The sequence below is a fragment of the Chionomys nivalis genome, chromosome 5 (assembly GCF_950005125.1).
Source record: "Chionomys nivalis chromosome 5, mChiNiv1.1, whole genome shotgun sequence".
Lineage (NCBI taxonomy): Eukaryota > Metazoa > Chordata > Mammalia > Rodentia > Cricetidae > Chionomys > Chionomys nivalis.
The window spans coordinates 42,482,889-42,497,688 of NC_080090.1; the positions used below are offsets into that span (position 1 = coordinate 42,482,889).

The window sequence follows — 14,800 nt, forward strand, 5'->3', positions numbered from 1 at the left end:
GACGGCTTAGCAGTTAGGAACACCTGTTGCTTTTGCAGAGGGCTTGCGTTCAGTTCCCCGAGCCCACATGGCAACTCACAGCCATGTGTAACTCCAGCTCCAGAGGATCCTTTAAGTATAAAGTGACTTTCCTGTCTCTTCTGAGTAGTTTTGGTTTGAAGTGTATTTTGTCAAATACAAAATAGCTCTGCCTGCTTGCTTCTTAGTTTCATTTGCTTTGAGTACCTGTCTCCTTCTACCCTAAGATAGTGTCTGTTCTTGATGGGGAGGTATGTGTTTTGGAAGCAGCAAAGAGATGGATCCTGTTTTTTAATCCAGTCAGCTAGTCCAAGTCTTTATAATAGGGAATTGAGACTGCTAATATTGAGAGTTATCCCTGAAATATGTGCATTAGTTCCTGTCACTTGGTTGATTGAGTGCTTTCCTAGGACCTCTTTCGCCTAACTATCATGACATTTTTTATTCTTGGTGACATCTTGGGTGTGTTTATCATTCTCTTCAGACTGAAATGCCCCTTACAGTGTCCTAGGAAAGACTGAGTGGCCACAAGTCCCTTTAATCTGTTTTTATTGTGAAAAGATTTTATTTCTCCTTCAATTTCGATAAACAGTTTTGCTCATGGTTGACATTTGTGGTCTTTCAGTACTTGAAATACGTCTTTATAGGTTCCTCCAGCTGTAAAGGTTTTTGTTGAATAATCGGGTATTCCTCTCAGCCCGCCCTTATAACTAGCCTGGCCTTCCTCTCTCGTCACTTTCAATGCCAGTTCTCTCTTCTGCTGTTCTAGCAGAGACAGTTAGTGGGGAGGATTCTCTTGGTGCTCAGTAGGCCTCTCACACCGGCATGGGCACCGTTCTCTAAGTTTGGGAATTTTCTCCTATGATAGTACTGAAGATATTCTCTGTGCCTCTGCTGTCATCTTTTTCTCCTTGTTCCAGGTCCATATCTCAGAGGTTAGGCCTTTCCATGGTGTCCCACAGCTCCCCCATTTCCCAGTCATGATTCTTTGTATTTTAAATTTCTCACTGACTTTTGGTGAGTGATCCAATTTCTGTGCTTTGTCTTCCAGCCCTGGCTGTTTTCCACGTTCTGCTGGGGAGGCCGGGGAGGCTTTCCACTGAGGATTTGCTTGACTCACTGAGCTTTTCATGCCATCATCATTTCAGTTTCTATTTCTTCAGTAATTCTATTTCTGTAATGAATTCTATTTTCATATCTTGCATGCCTTGTGAATTTCATCCCATTCTTCATTTTTATTGTCTTGGAGTTTATTCTTATCTTCTTTGAGTTGTATGAGCATTATTATCATCGTTCTCTTCAGTTTCTTGTCTGGAACACCTTCCAGGTCATTCTCATGAGGGTGTATGACTAGGGGTTTAGAAATTGGGAGGTGGGTGTCTTTGTTGGTTCACGGTTCTCTTGTTTCTGCATTGGGACTTGTACATCTGAAGTGGTTCGTTGGCCTCATCTTTCTTCCCTTCTGTTCAGATCATCTTCTTTCAGCGTAGGCCTCTGTAATGCTCAGGAAAGGGTTAAACTGTTAGAGGGCCGAGGTGCTTTCTTCTGTGGCACCAGCTCCTGAGAGCTGCGGGTTCTGTTCCCAGCCCTTTTGATTAGAATCTGCTAATGTGTGGGCGGACAGACAGTCCAGTAAGCGCACATTAAGTGCTTCCTTCTCGCTGCAGCCCTCCCCTGTTGCCTCCAGGCGTGACTCTCTGAGTCTGGTTGCCATACCTTCAGTAAGCTCTCAGCAGATTGCCCAGCCTGGTTCCCCAGAGGGGGTCAGGCCCAGTCAAGTAGCAGTTGGAGACAGAAGATCTTGGTGACCTCGGTGTATAGTCTAGTGGAATGTGGGGTTGGGAGGGGCAGGGCCTAACCTGGGAGAACTGGAAAATGAAATCCCAGAGGAGTGGATTGCTTCTAGGTTGGAGAGGAATTGGCCTAGTCTGAGGTATGGGGAGATCCAGAAAGAGCCATGGCAACTGGGCAGCACTTATTGGCAAGATTCTGGAAGAGATGGGAGACCTCTGTGGGTAGGCAAAGCGATGCCTACCCAATGGCTCTGAGAAGTGAGGCTGCAGAAGGAATTGTCTGTCTGTGAGGTGAGAAAAGGAGCAGGGCCTACCTGAGGAACAGAGAAGGAGGCCTCTCTGTGGGAAGAAAGGTGGGGCCTCTGGGGTAGAGGGGAAGTGACGTACCTGGTGCCACCAGGAAGAAGAATCCTGTCCCTCGGTTGCTCTGTCAGGCATCTTATCCCAGCAACAGAAACGAAACTAGTACCAGGTATCAGTCAGACCACTAGGAGGCGTTTCCCTGAGACAGACTGCAACCCTCTAAAGTCTGAAGAGGAGAGCGGAATAAGGATACTCTGTGTCCACAGAGAGCATCACCATGCTGTCAGGAACAGTGCAGCCCCAGTCAGAATGTCAGCCTTTGGGCCCCTGGATTGAGAGCAGACTGACGAGCTCCCTCCCAGCTTAGTCTCAGTTAGAGGCTTTAATGACCCTGTGATATAGCGAGAGTCTTTATGGATGAACGGGCACACCATAATGGATCGGAGTAGGAGTTCACACTGAAGAGAACAGGGCTTGAGACAGGGAGCCCTTGAAATGCTAGGTTGAAGCTGTCTGTGTAGTACGTAAGAGTGAAGACTGAGTGTGCAAACTGCCTGAGCACACACCACCTCTCTCACCTTCCCGTGTGTGACCTCCAGTGAGTTATCACACTCCAACCTTTGGTTTGTTTGTATTGCTCAGATGATGGTAAGGGGAGTATCTACTGCCAGGGTTGGTGCAGGGATTAAGTCAAAGTATTAAAACAGCATCCGGCTCCCTTTGAACTCTTAATTTGTTGGTGTGGTAGTGCTTCCTTACATACATACTTAATAGTTTACAGGCATCAGCAAACATCCAAACCAAGCAGAGAAATTATGAAATGTTGCATTCCACTGCCAGAGACTTGATTAATGAAGTGTAGACTTGGCCCGAGTGTCTCAACAAATGCATGGTAATTGGCTGTAGCTAACCTTCGAGCTTCAGAGACAAACTGCAGGAAGCTCTGGTGTTAGTAGGGCTCACACAGCAGTGGGATATGGCAAGACAAGTGGTCCCCTGAGAAACAGATAATCTACTTGTATTTTTATAGGGAACTGGAAGTTAGAGTGGAGACATTAAAAGGTCTTGAGGTATATGCTTGAGGTGTAAACAGGATTTGGGCAGGCTTTTCCGTGAGATACCATCTCAGATTCGGAGCCTGTTGCAATCAGAGAATGCTCTCACCATGAAAAGAACAAGAGTTTAAAAAGGTGTTTGTCTGGGACTTTTTTGTGTGATTGAGGGGATTTGGGGCCACTCAGTGGGCTCTTTAAAGAGGGATACCCAGAGGTTTCTCCAGGAGAGATGGGAAGTGAGGGGCTGCCTGAACGAGTGGTGTCCACTTGCCAGCCGTCCATGTCTCAGCTAGGCTCAGGCAACAGACAGCGAGTGCCATTCTCCTACTGTCTGACTGCAGGTGCTAGGGCTACCGCAGCTGACACTCGGCCACTGTTTCTTCGTCTACTGACAGGATAAACAGTTCTCCGTAGCTTGCCAGTCTCCGGCTGTCCTCTTTCTACTTGTTGAAGGCCTGGTTTAGATTCCTTGTTTTCTAAGACCCAAGTTAGATTGTCACCAAGATCTGCTCAGGAGCCCTTCCTCTTGTGTGGTTTGTCATTGGTAAGCAAGCACTGCTTAGTGTTTGTGTTTGTGTGAAATCTGCATAAGGACTTCTGTACTGTCCTGCTTTTGTTCATGTTGCCTGTAACAGGCAGGTGAAGAATAATTAGAGCCTGGTATGGAACTTTTCTCTGTTAATAAAGAAGGCTAATATTTTAGTGTTTTAGCTTTCATATCCATCTCTTCTCACATGAGACATCAGATCTATTTATTCTGTTTTAATGAAAGATATCTTTTTTCTCCAGACTGTTCGTATTTCTCCTTCTTCTAACTTTACTGTCACAAATAAATTACCACAGAATAAAGCTTGTCTTATATATAAGATAGAAAGAGAAAGACAAAATCTGGTCATTAAAAAATAAAAAGAAATACCTTTATGTTTCTGAGGCTAGGAGTACTAGCTCCCCATCCCAGCTGTGAGTTAATCCAGCAGTTAAGTTTCTAGCTGGATTCCAGCTGTGCTGAGAACCTTTACTATGTTAGCCAGCATAGGTGCAAATCATTTAAGAACTGAGCCCACCGTGTAACACTGGGCAGGATGTTTCATAGAGGCTGGTGAAAGGCTTAGCACATGCTAAGAGGTCCATGCATAACAATGTGGGGACTCTGGGAAAACACTGCAGTGTAAAAGCAAGCCCCTTCCCTTCTCTGCCATCATGGGACTTGTTGTTTGTTTTTTTGTTTGTTTTTAAGTCCTTTGAAAGAAAATAATCTTCAAAAATACAGTTTTTGTTGAAGCCCTCAGCAATAGAGAACAAATGTGCTGAGGTGATGACCGCACTCTCGTGGCTTTCTAGGAACTCTGGGAGTCTCGCCGCCTTTGCCTGCCTCCTTGACAAAGGCTGAAGCAGGAAGGACAGACATACGGAGGCCATCAAAGTATTGAACTGTCTCTGGTGTCTGCATGTGTCTCTTGAAAACCAGTTTTACAGTTTGGAATCTTCTCCACCTCTCCAGCATTTTAAGGCTAGTGGACAGCGGAAGTGGAGAGATGACGCGCCCTGCATTTCAGGGACTTTCCATTTCCCCTCCACTTCCTCCCCCACCTTTCACTGGCTGCCTTCAGGCCTCTGAAGTATAGGGGAGAATGAGTATGGGGGGGGGGAGACAACATTGTCAGTTTTGTAATAATTTAGATCATGTTTTTGGTTTTCATTATTAGCTGTGGTCAGACCAGATGTGATCCAAAACTTGAGAACATGTAAATCCGGTGCTGCTGTGTTTGGAGCAGGATCACAGAGCTGAGCCCTCCTCGCTCATAGACTGCCACGTCTCCTGACTGTGGGAAAGAAGCTAAGGATCACCCTAGACTGGTGAGACTGCGCAGTAGGGAAGCCCAACAACTTGGGTCCAATCCCCAGGCAGGACCCGCATGGTGGAAGGAGAAAACAAGTCCTAAAAGGTGTCCTGCTGTGTGCAGACTGTGCCATGTCAGAGAAGCACACATGTGCGTGTGCACACACGCACATACACACACACAGATGAATGAATGAATTCATGTTTTTGTTTTTTTAATTCATTGCCTTGCACCACAGCCACACTTCGCTTTGGCGTGTGATTTGAGTTCAGCCTGCCATTTTGAAAGATCTGCCTCCAGGCCCCAGGGAGGAAATCAGGAGACTGTTTCATGGCATCAGGTAGCAAAAGTTTGTGTTGCTGGAGTGTGGCTCAGTGATGATGGTGCCTACCATGCACCGGGACCTCGGTTTGGTCTGGCACTGAAAAAAGAAGAATTAAAACCTAGAAAGGTAGAGTAAGACCTCAGAGTGTCCGGATGACCCATGCCCCCTCTCGTGCTCTTTCCTCTTGAGATTGCTCTGTTGAGCAGAAAAGGATGCGATTTCAGATTGCTGCTGCTCGTGAAAAGCGGTGTGATCCAGTGGGTTCCCATCACAAAAGACCCCCTCAAGTTCCTTTTTCCTGTTCTTCTCAGTGTTCATGCCTGTGTGTGTACAACTGCACACACGTGTGGGCGCACGCAAAGGCCAGAGGCGACTCCGAGTGTTACATTCCACAGTGCCACCTACCTTGTTAGAGACAAGGGCTCTCACTGGCCCACAGTTCACCTGTCAGAGCCTCCATGATGTGTCTGCTTCTTCCACACAAGACTGAGGTTACTGAAGGTTACAAGCCTGCACTGCTATGCCGAGCTTTTAATTTTTTTATAATTTACTCTTTGATTCTGTGGATGAAACTTGGGTCTTTGGACTTGCCAGGAAATACTCCAGCAACTGAACTGTGTCTCCAGCCCTCTCTGCTGTGTCCCAAGCTGTAGTGTATGTCAGCCATTGTGTGACATTCAACAAAGCTGTCTTAGAAGCTACACGGTTTACATTACATATTTCTTATCGCATCTGACATCTTTAGCTTTCTTTTTAAAAATGCAAAATGTGAGGGAGGAGATGGCTTAGCCAGTGACATGCTTACTCGGCCAGTGTAAGACCCGGAGCTGCAATCCCAACATAAAAAATCAGCACTGCTGTACAGGCCTGAAACCCAGCCCTGGGGAGGAGGAGGCTGAGGCTCCCAGGAGGCCGCTGACCAGGTCGTCTTGTCAGATTGCATCAGTGAGCTCCAGGTTCAGTGAGAGATCTGTCGGTAATAAGACAGGGAAGGATAAGATACCTGACATAAACCTCTGGCCTTCACAAGCCTGTGCACATATTATGTGCATGCACCTCTACATGTGTACACACGTGAACACATGTACATAGCACACAAATACAAAATATCACCAGGCGGTGGTAGTGCACACCTTTAATCTCAGCACTTGGAAGGTAAAGGTGGGTGAATCTCTGTGAGTTCGAGGCCAGCCTGGTCTACAAAGTAAGTTCCAGAACAGCCAAGGGATCAAAAGATCCTATCCTGTCTTGAAAAAAAAAATGTTTTTAATAAGAGTAAACTGGAGTAAACAGATTTGCTAGTGTCTGAGAAATATTTTGTTTATATTACTAACCACTGCATGTAGACTTGCTTTCTGTTCTCACTGTCCATCAGAGCCACTCCAGCACACTGATTGGGCTGTATTAAGTGAGGACATTTTAAGAAGGGCAGTTACATTAGTGTTGAAGCTAATTTGAAATGTTTTGAAGTATACCGTGGCCAGGTTGGCTGTATACTATATCACAGGGGGGCAAATAGCAGTTGGAGCCCTACATTGTAGAGTTACCCAGTAACCTCACAGATCCATGTTCTGCAGATGTACAGGAACTCAGCTTTGCAGTGATTTTTGCAAAATGCTCTCTGTGTTATCAGATATACCAACCGCATCACAATGTCAAATTCTAAATGTTGTATAAAGAAGGGGAGTGAGGAAAGAGTGTCAGATTGCTACAGTTTAGGGGGAAAAAGCTGACTTCCTTTTTGATTAGCTAGTGTTTCAGGACGGTGGGTACCATGAAGTACAAATGACTTTATTTGTATGAAGGCCTTTAGACTTAATAGGCAAAAGGTAGAAGAAAGAGAAGGCCAAAGTTCTACCCAGTGGTGTCAGCATTTAAAATTCGTTTCTCTAAGTGACTGTTGTATTAGACTCAAAGCCGGCTTAACATCAGAGGGGATGATTTTAAAGTTTTTCTAGTATTGGGAAGGTTTCCATATTCCACCTTTCAGCAAAACAGTATAAGTCTCTCTGTGATCTCAGACTTGCTTGCTTGCTTCCTTCTCTCCTTCCTTCCTTTCTTCTTTCCCTCCTTCCTTCCTTTCTTCCTTCCCTACTTCCTTCCTTTTTCACTTTTTGTCCCAACACGTTTAGTGCTGAAACCATTCCCTCATGATCTGGCAGTCTGAAGTGTTTCCTGTTCAGTTAGAACATACCTCACCACCTGGACGAGTACGCTCACTAATCCTAATGAGGGTCAGGCACACGGTGGAGTCATTCATGTGAGACAAGATCTCACACCACATCTCAGGATGGCCTGAAGTCAACCTGTAGCCCAGACTGTGGTCAAACTTCAACGTCCTCCAGCCTCGGCCTCCCAGACGCTGGGATCACAGGTGTAAGCCACCATGCATGCCTGGCTTCTAAAGTGTTGTGGTGTAAATGAAGGACACTCTCGGGGTTTCCTCTGGGTATACACAGCCCTAGAGAAGGGATGGATGAGTGTGCATACATCCTGCTGGTTCTTTTCTGCCATGTAACGTGTTGAAATTCACATAGACTAGGAGTGATAGAAATGTCTAATTACTTCGTAAGGAAAATGGAAATCCTCTGTCTTTCTCATTTGTGTTGAAATAACTTCTCAATGCTGGACGAGTTTATAACCTATATAGAAGTATTCCATTTGGGCATACAAACATACAGATGTTCAGTAATCTGGAGCTGATAATATGCGCTTTTTAAAGCTAATGGATAGCATAGCACAGCTGCTGTTTGAGCAGGAGTGAGCGCCTCTGAGCCCAGCTGGTATGTTAACTACTGAGTGTGAGCAGTAGGTATTCTGCTTATTTTTACTATAAACTTTATGACTGTACAATTTTCCTACATGTTAACAATAATCCACTTCAAGCTAGTACTTAATATTTCTTGAATATGATATAGCCAAAGAGCTATGTTTAAAAGGTGCATTAAAAAAAAATACCTGAATGTAGCATTCAGCTACTTACTAACATAACCAAGACACAAATGATAAATTACATTCCAGTATCAAGTGAATTTTGAAAAAAATAAATTTTGCAAATGAAAATGACACATTTGCGTATGAACTTTACTAAACTGGGCATTAAAAGTCAGATAGTTAATAGAAGAAAAAAGCTACTCCAAAACCTTACAAATGGATTTCTTCTATACTAATGTTTCTTCCCTACTCCATTTTCAAGATTTTTTAAATTATGTTTAGAAAGGATGTATGGACCCTTGGGTGTGGGCGCATACAGAAGCGGAGAGGCCACCAGAGCCTCTGGAGTGGAGTTACAGATAGCTGTGAGCTGCCTGATGTAGGCGCTAGGAGCCAGACCCAAGTCCTCTGCAAGAGTAGCACGTGCCCTTAACCACTGAGACCCTGAGCCATCACCCATTTTAAAGCTCTCAATTTTTATTTTTATGGATAGAAATAAAATTACTTATTTTGTAAACTCCCTTGTCTCTAAATACGCAAGTACACAACTCATCTAGACGAGGCACTTACATAAACTCTGAAAAAGCGTTAGGTACCCAGCGCAGAATGCTCTAGATTCACACAGACAGGTGCAACTGAGAGGTGAGAAAGGAAAAAAAGTAAAGGAATTCTTTTAGGTAAAGTATCAGCACCCCGTCTCAGAAGTAAACATTTTTAAGCACTTGCACACAGTATATTAGCTTTTATAAATGGTTCTATTGTTATAAATTAGGCCTCATTTGCATGTCCTGATTCATGGGTCAGAGTATTATGAAGCAGTTGTTTGGCATCCTGAAAGCAGTCTTGGTTTCTTGTCTGTTGGCATCATGCAAATTCTCTGGAGGGAGGTTCTGTGGTGGCTAGACCTGTGCTTTCTAGTCAGTAAGCCAGATAGATGGCTTTTTAAATCAAGTCTGGTCGTTTGTCAACTTGCATCCCAACCTGTGGTTTTAAACTCTCAGTGTTAATCTTAACATGATAGGTTATGAATGTGTGTAGCTGTCATGATGGCCGAAGAAGGCAGTTGGGCTGGATGGTGCTTGTGAGACCAGCTGTGATGAAGCACTCCATGGGGAGGTGGTGTGTGTATGCATGATCTCTAAGGGAAGTCTTAATCCTAACTCCCCAAGGAAGGAACTTGGAGATGAAAATTAAGTAGGCTGAGCTGTGGGCTCATTGGCTTGGTTTGGAAGATGCTCTGGATCCTGCTGGTGAGGGAAGTCCCCTGCTATGGGCAAGTGATGGCTGAGCACACCTTACCAGATGAGCTGGACAGTGGGCCATGAGTCACTCCGGCAGAACACAGCGCATCCCACAGTCCCACAGGCAGCTCGCACCGGGAGGACACTGGGCCGCAGGCTGTGGGCCGCAGGCTTTATAGCGTGTAGAGAGTAGAGGGGGGAGTGGTGAACCTTTTGGATCACGCCTGCTGGAGGCAGCCAGCAGAGGCTCCTACTCCATCAACAGGAGCTGCAGCCTAGCTGGAGTCCATGTCTATTGGAAAGAGTAGAAAGTGCCCTGTGGGTTAGGTCACTGGAGGCTACCCAGATGTCAAGATAGGATAACATGTAACATTAGACCTTAAGTTTCAGTTTGATGCCACCTTAGCTAAGCTGGCCTTCTGAATGTGGGCTGTCTAGCTCAGGGCCCAGATCACTCCATTGTTCGAGGTGTTTCTGTTTTTGGGGGGGATCCTGTTCACATTTTTAAAGTAGTTGTCTTAGTTAGGGTTTCTTTCGCTGTGATGAACACCATTGCCAAAAAGCAAGTTGGGGAAGAAAGGGTTTATTGAGCTTACACTTCCACATCACTGTTCCTCACAGTGATGTCAGGACAGGAATTCAAACAGAGCAGGAACTTAGAGACAGGAGCTGATGCAGAGGCCATGGAGGGAGTGTTGCTTACTGGCTTTCTCCTCATGGCTTGCTCACTCTGCTTTCTTATAAAACTCAGGACCACCCGCCTGGAGATGCCCCCCACACACAGTGGGCTAAGAACCCCCATCAATCACTAATTAAGAAAATGTCAAGGCTGGGCAATTGTGGCACACACCTTTAACACCAGCACTTGGGAGGCAGAGGCAGGCAGATCTCTGTGAGTTCGAGGCCAGCCTGACTTGCCTATAACCTGATCTTATAGAAGTATTTTCTCAGTCAGCATCCTCCTTTCAGTTAACTCTAGCTTGTGTCAAAGTGACATGAAACTAGCCATTACAATAATATATTTTTATTCTTTGAAAATGCCATACGTGTATGCAATGTGTATTGGTCTGTTAATCCTTTCCCTCTCCCTAATGCTCCCCACCAGATCTCCCTCCTAGCCTCAGGTCCTCTTTCTGTTTTCCGTGTTATTAGTCGCCCTCTGAGTCCAGTCGATGCTTCTCATATGCACATGGATCTGTGGCCATCCACTAAGACTTGAGCAACCTATCAATGGCCACATCCTCAAAAAGAGAGTGACTCTCCTGCCTCAGCAGCCATCAACTGCCTTATGCTCCTCAGATGGACATGGGGCCTCAGGAGACCCTTCTCCCACCCATGCTGGAGCTTCACCTGGCTTATGTTGATGCCTGCAACAGCCGTGTTGTGTCCAGAAGCCAGCATTTCGCAGCTCTCCTCCCAACCCTGCAGCCTTTACTTTCTTTCCTCCCCTTCTTTTGAAAAGTTTCCAAGCCTTGGGCAGTGGGCAATTAATAAAGATAAGCCAACCACAGATGAGCACTCAACTTTAGTTTGGCCTTTTAATCAATTAGAAGCTTCTGCATTACTATTGGCCAAACTTGAGATACACTCAGATCTCCTCCCTGGGTCCTCTACTTCCATAATGAAGACCATGAGAACTCACAGCCTGTGCGCCCTATCCATGGCCCATGTTCACATTTTTTAGTAAATGAGTATTTTTCTTTCATTGAACATGTGTGTATGTGTGTGTTCGTGTGTGTATGTGTTATTAAGAATTCATGGACTCTATAATCAGCTGATTTAAACAAAGAGCACTTTCATCTGAAAGATAATTCCAGGACTTTTCCCCCTTTAAAGAAAGATGAGTGTAAATCCTATTTATATCTTTGTGGGGGGTTGTTTTGTTGTTGTTGGTTGGTTGGTTGGTTTTTGGAGACGGGGTTTCTCTGTCTTTTCGTCATAGTTCATGTATGCTGAGGAATTGAGGTATTCTTTTTCTTTCTTCCAGTTTTTCAAGACAGAATTTTTATGTAGCTTTGGAGCCTGTCATGGAACACACCCTGTAGACCAGGCTGACCTCAAACTCACAGAGATCCACCTGTCTCTGCCTCCCAAGTGCTGGGATTAAAGGCATTAGCCACCATCGTCCTGCAGGCTGAGATGCTTTTGATGAGTTTACTGAACAAGTTATTGCTGCCTAGGGCCCTGCCCCCATAGTAACGGAAGGAAGTGCTTACATTGTTTGAACTGTATTTCTTCTGAAACCACAAGAGCACCAGAATGTAGGCTTATGACTGTCAGGTTTGCCACCACGGCTCCAGAGTCTCTAGTGAACATCCCTCTGTGGCCCTGCAAACATGCCTGCTTATCCGCCACACCACACACTGCTGAGCAATTGTCGTCTTTATGTTAAGATATTACTGAGTTTGACCCAAAGATTTGAATGTTCAGTTTATTTCACCAGGAATCCTAAGACAGGATTTAGAAGAGGAACACCCAGTTGCTCATATAAATAGGGTTAGAAGAATCGAGGTTTTTCTTATTTCTTATGTTGGGTTTAGGTATTGTTTATATAGGGCACGCACACTTGGGATGACTTTTCTCCAGCAGCTGTCGCCTCTCCTTAGGATGTGGACTCTGCTGCTGACCCAGGCTTCTGAAAATGGATGAAGCTTTTGCTTCAGTGTGTTCAATAAATTAAGTTTCAGCCAAAATGCATAGTACTTACATCCCTTGCGCTCATCCAGAGGGTACCTAGAGTATGTGGCCAGCCCGTTCTGCACTCGCCCTTCACAGTTGGTGGCTTCGAGACCCTGAAGCCTGCGGACACCTTGCAGTCCCTCCAGGAGTCACTGGTGGAAGCGGAGCCGCTGTGCTGCTTACTTTTCGGCATTCCTGTCTTTCTAGAACAAAAGCCTGAACAGATGTAAGCTATTGATCTGTGCTATCTCTGCTTTAACACCCCACCTCGGAGTCTTTACCAAGATCACACTGTATGAACAGAAGTCTGAGCAGCGAACAAAAGATGTGTTTCCTGATAGAAAGGAAATGGGCATAGGTCATGCCAGCGATAAACCTGGCAGCGGTTTGAAGTGTAGAGCCGTTAGGGGAGATGCAGAGATAAAGAAAACATTAAGAAAGGCCTACATGTTTCCAACAAGTCAGTTTGTTTACTTCTTAGGAACTGTACTTGGGGAGGAATTGCTTTCAGACTTCAAATAACCCTGAAGATCTGAGTCTTCTTTTAAAGGCAATTGTAAGGAAAGAAAGTGGTGCTAGAGAGGTGGCTTGGGGGTAAGAGCACATACTGCTCTTGCAAAGTACCCAAGTGGTTCCAAGTACCCAGCATGTCAGCAGGCTCACAGTGACGTGTAACTTCACTCCAGAGCACCCAACACCTTCTCTGTCCTCCTCAGGCACCTGTACCCACATGCACACACACACACACACACACAATGTGCATCACTTAAAATAAATGTTTGTTACAACTCTGAGATTCCATCCATCTTATACATGTAAGAATGGCCAAGATCAAAAACACTGATGACAACTTATGCTGGAGAGGTCATGGGGTGAAGGGAACACTTCTGCATTGCTTGGTGGGACTGCAAACTGGTATAACCATGTTGGATTTCAGTATGACGATTTCTTAGAAAATTAGGAAACAACCTTCCTCAAGACCCAGCAGCACTCAATCGTGCCACAAGGACATGTGCTCAACTATGCTTATAGCAGCATTGTTTGTCATAGCCAGAACCTGAAAACAACCTAAATGCCCCTCAACCAAAGAATGGATAAGGAAAATGTGGTATATTTATACAATGGAGTACTATACCACAAAAAAAAATGACATCTTGAAATTTGCAGGCAAATGGATGGAGCTAGAAAACATCATTTTGCATGAGGTAACCCAGACCCAGAAAGACAGTTTTCACATATAAGTGGTTTTTAGATATAAAGCAAAGAAAAACAGCCCACAAACCACAATCCCAGAGAATTTAGGCAACAATGAGGATCTAATCTAATCTACATGGGAAGTAGAAAAAAACAAGATCTCCTGAGTAAATTGAGAGCATGGGGACCATGGGAGAGGGTTAAAGGGGAGGGGGGAGGAAAGGAGAGGAGCAGAGAAAAATGTAGAGCTCAATAAAATCAATAAAAAATGTTTTTTAAAGGAAGAAAAAGGTTGTTCTGAGCAGTTTCCTACCAGTTTTCCCTCACACCTGTTCTCCTGCTCCCACACGTGGTCTCCTGCTCCCACACCTGTCCCCTGCTCCCACACCTGTCCCTGCTCCCACACCTGTCCTCCTGCTCCCACACCTGTCCCTGCTCCCACACCTGTCCTCCTGCTCCCACACCTGTCCCCTGCTCCCACACCTGTCCTCCTGCTCCCACACCTGTCCCCTGCTCCCACACCTGTCATCCTGCTCCTACACCTCTTATCCTGCTCCCACACCTGTCCTCCTGCTCCCACACCTGTCCTCCTGCTCCTACACCTCTTATCCTGCTCCCACACCTGTCCTCTTCTCCTAAAGAGAGCTCGTGCTTGCTGACCCCTAGCCCTGCAGCTGGCCATTTAAATTCCAAGAAGCTTGTTTATTCAAAGCCTGGTCCCTAGTCTCTTCCAACTAAAGGAGGAAAATGGAAACACTAGAGACTTCTAGAGACTCTGGTCACTGGCATCTTAGAATTCTGAAGGATTCTGGACTAGTTAGGTAAATACTGAGTTCTGGCAGAAAAGTACCAGAGCTTCAAGTCCAGTTTCAAACTTCCGACACCATTGACCTTGGATTGGATCAGTTGGACGTCCAGAGCACACCTGTAAACCAGCGTTCGCTGGAGTGGGAGCAGCTCTCGGGTCGCTCCCATAGTGCTGAAAGAGATATGCCCACATGCTCGCGGGTGGAGGAACTGGGAGAGAGAACAGCTTGGTAAGCCGAGGCCATGCCACAACCTTTGAGTAGGGCAAATGGGGAACCACTGTTGTGATGAGCGGCAGGCTACCTTCCTGGCACCCGGCCGCCCACATGGCTAGCTTTATACTCCGAAATAATTACACAGAAACTGTATTCTTTTAAACACTGCTTGGTCCATTAGTTCCAGACTCTTATTGGCTAGCTCTTACATATTGATCTAACCCATTTCTAATATTCTGTGTAGCACCACGAGCTGGCTTACCAGGGAGGATCTTAACCTGCGTCTGTCTGGAGTGAGAGAATCATGGCGACTGACCTGACTCAGCTTCTTTCTCCCAGCATTCTGTTCTGTCTACTCCGCCTACCTAATTTTCTGTCCTATCAGGGCCAAGCAG

At 45.5% G+C, this 14,800-nt stretch overlaps 1 protein-coding gene across 1 annotated transcript in view; it reads left to right on the top strand.

Moving 5' to 3' along the window:
- Positions 1–14,800, top strand: part of LOC130875021 (ubiquitin-conjugating enzyme E2 E2) — a 276,620-nt gene that overhangs the window by 152,019 nt on the left and 109,801 nt on the right. The window lies entirely within an intron of this gene.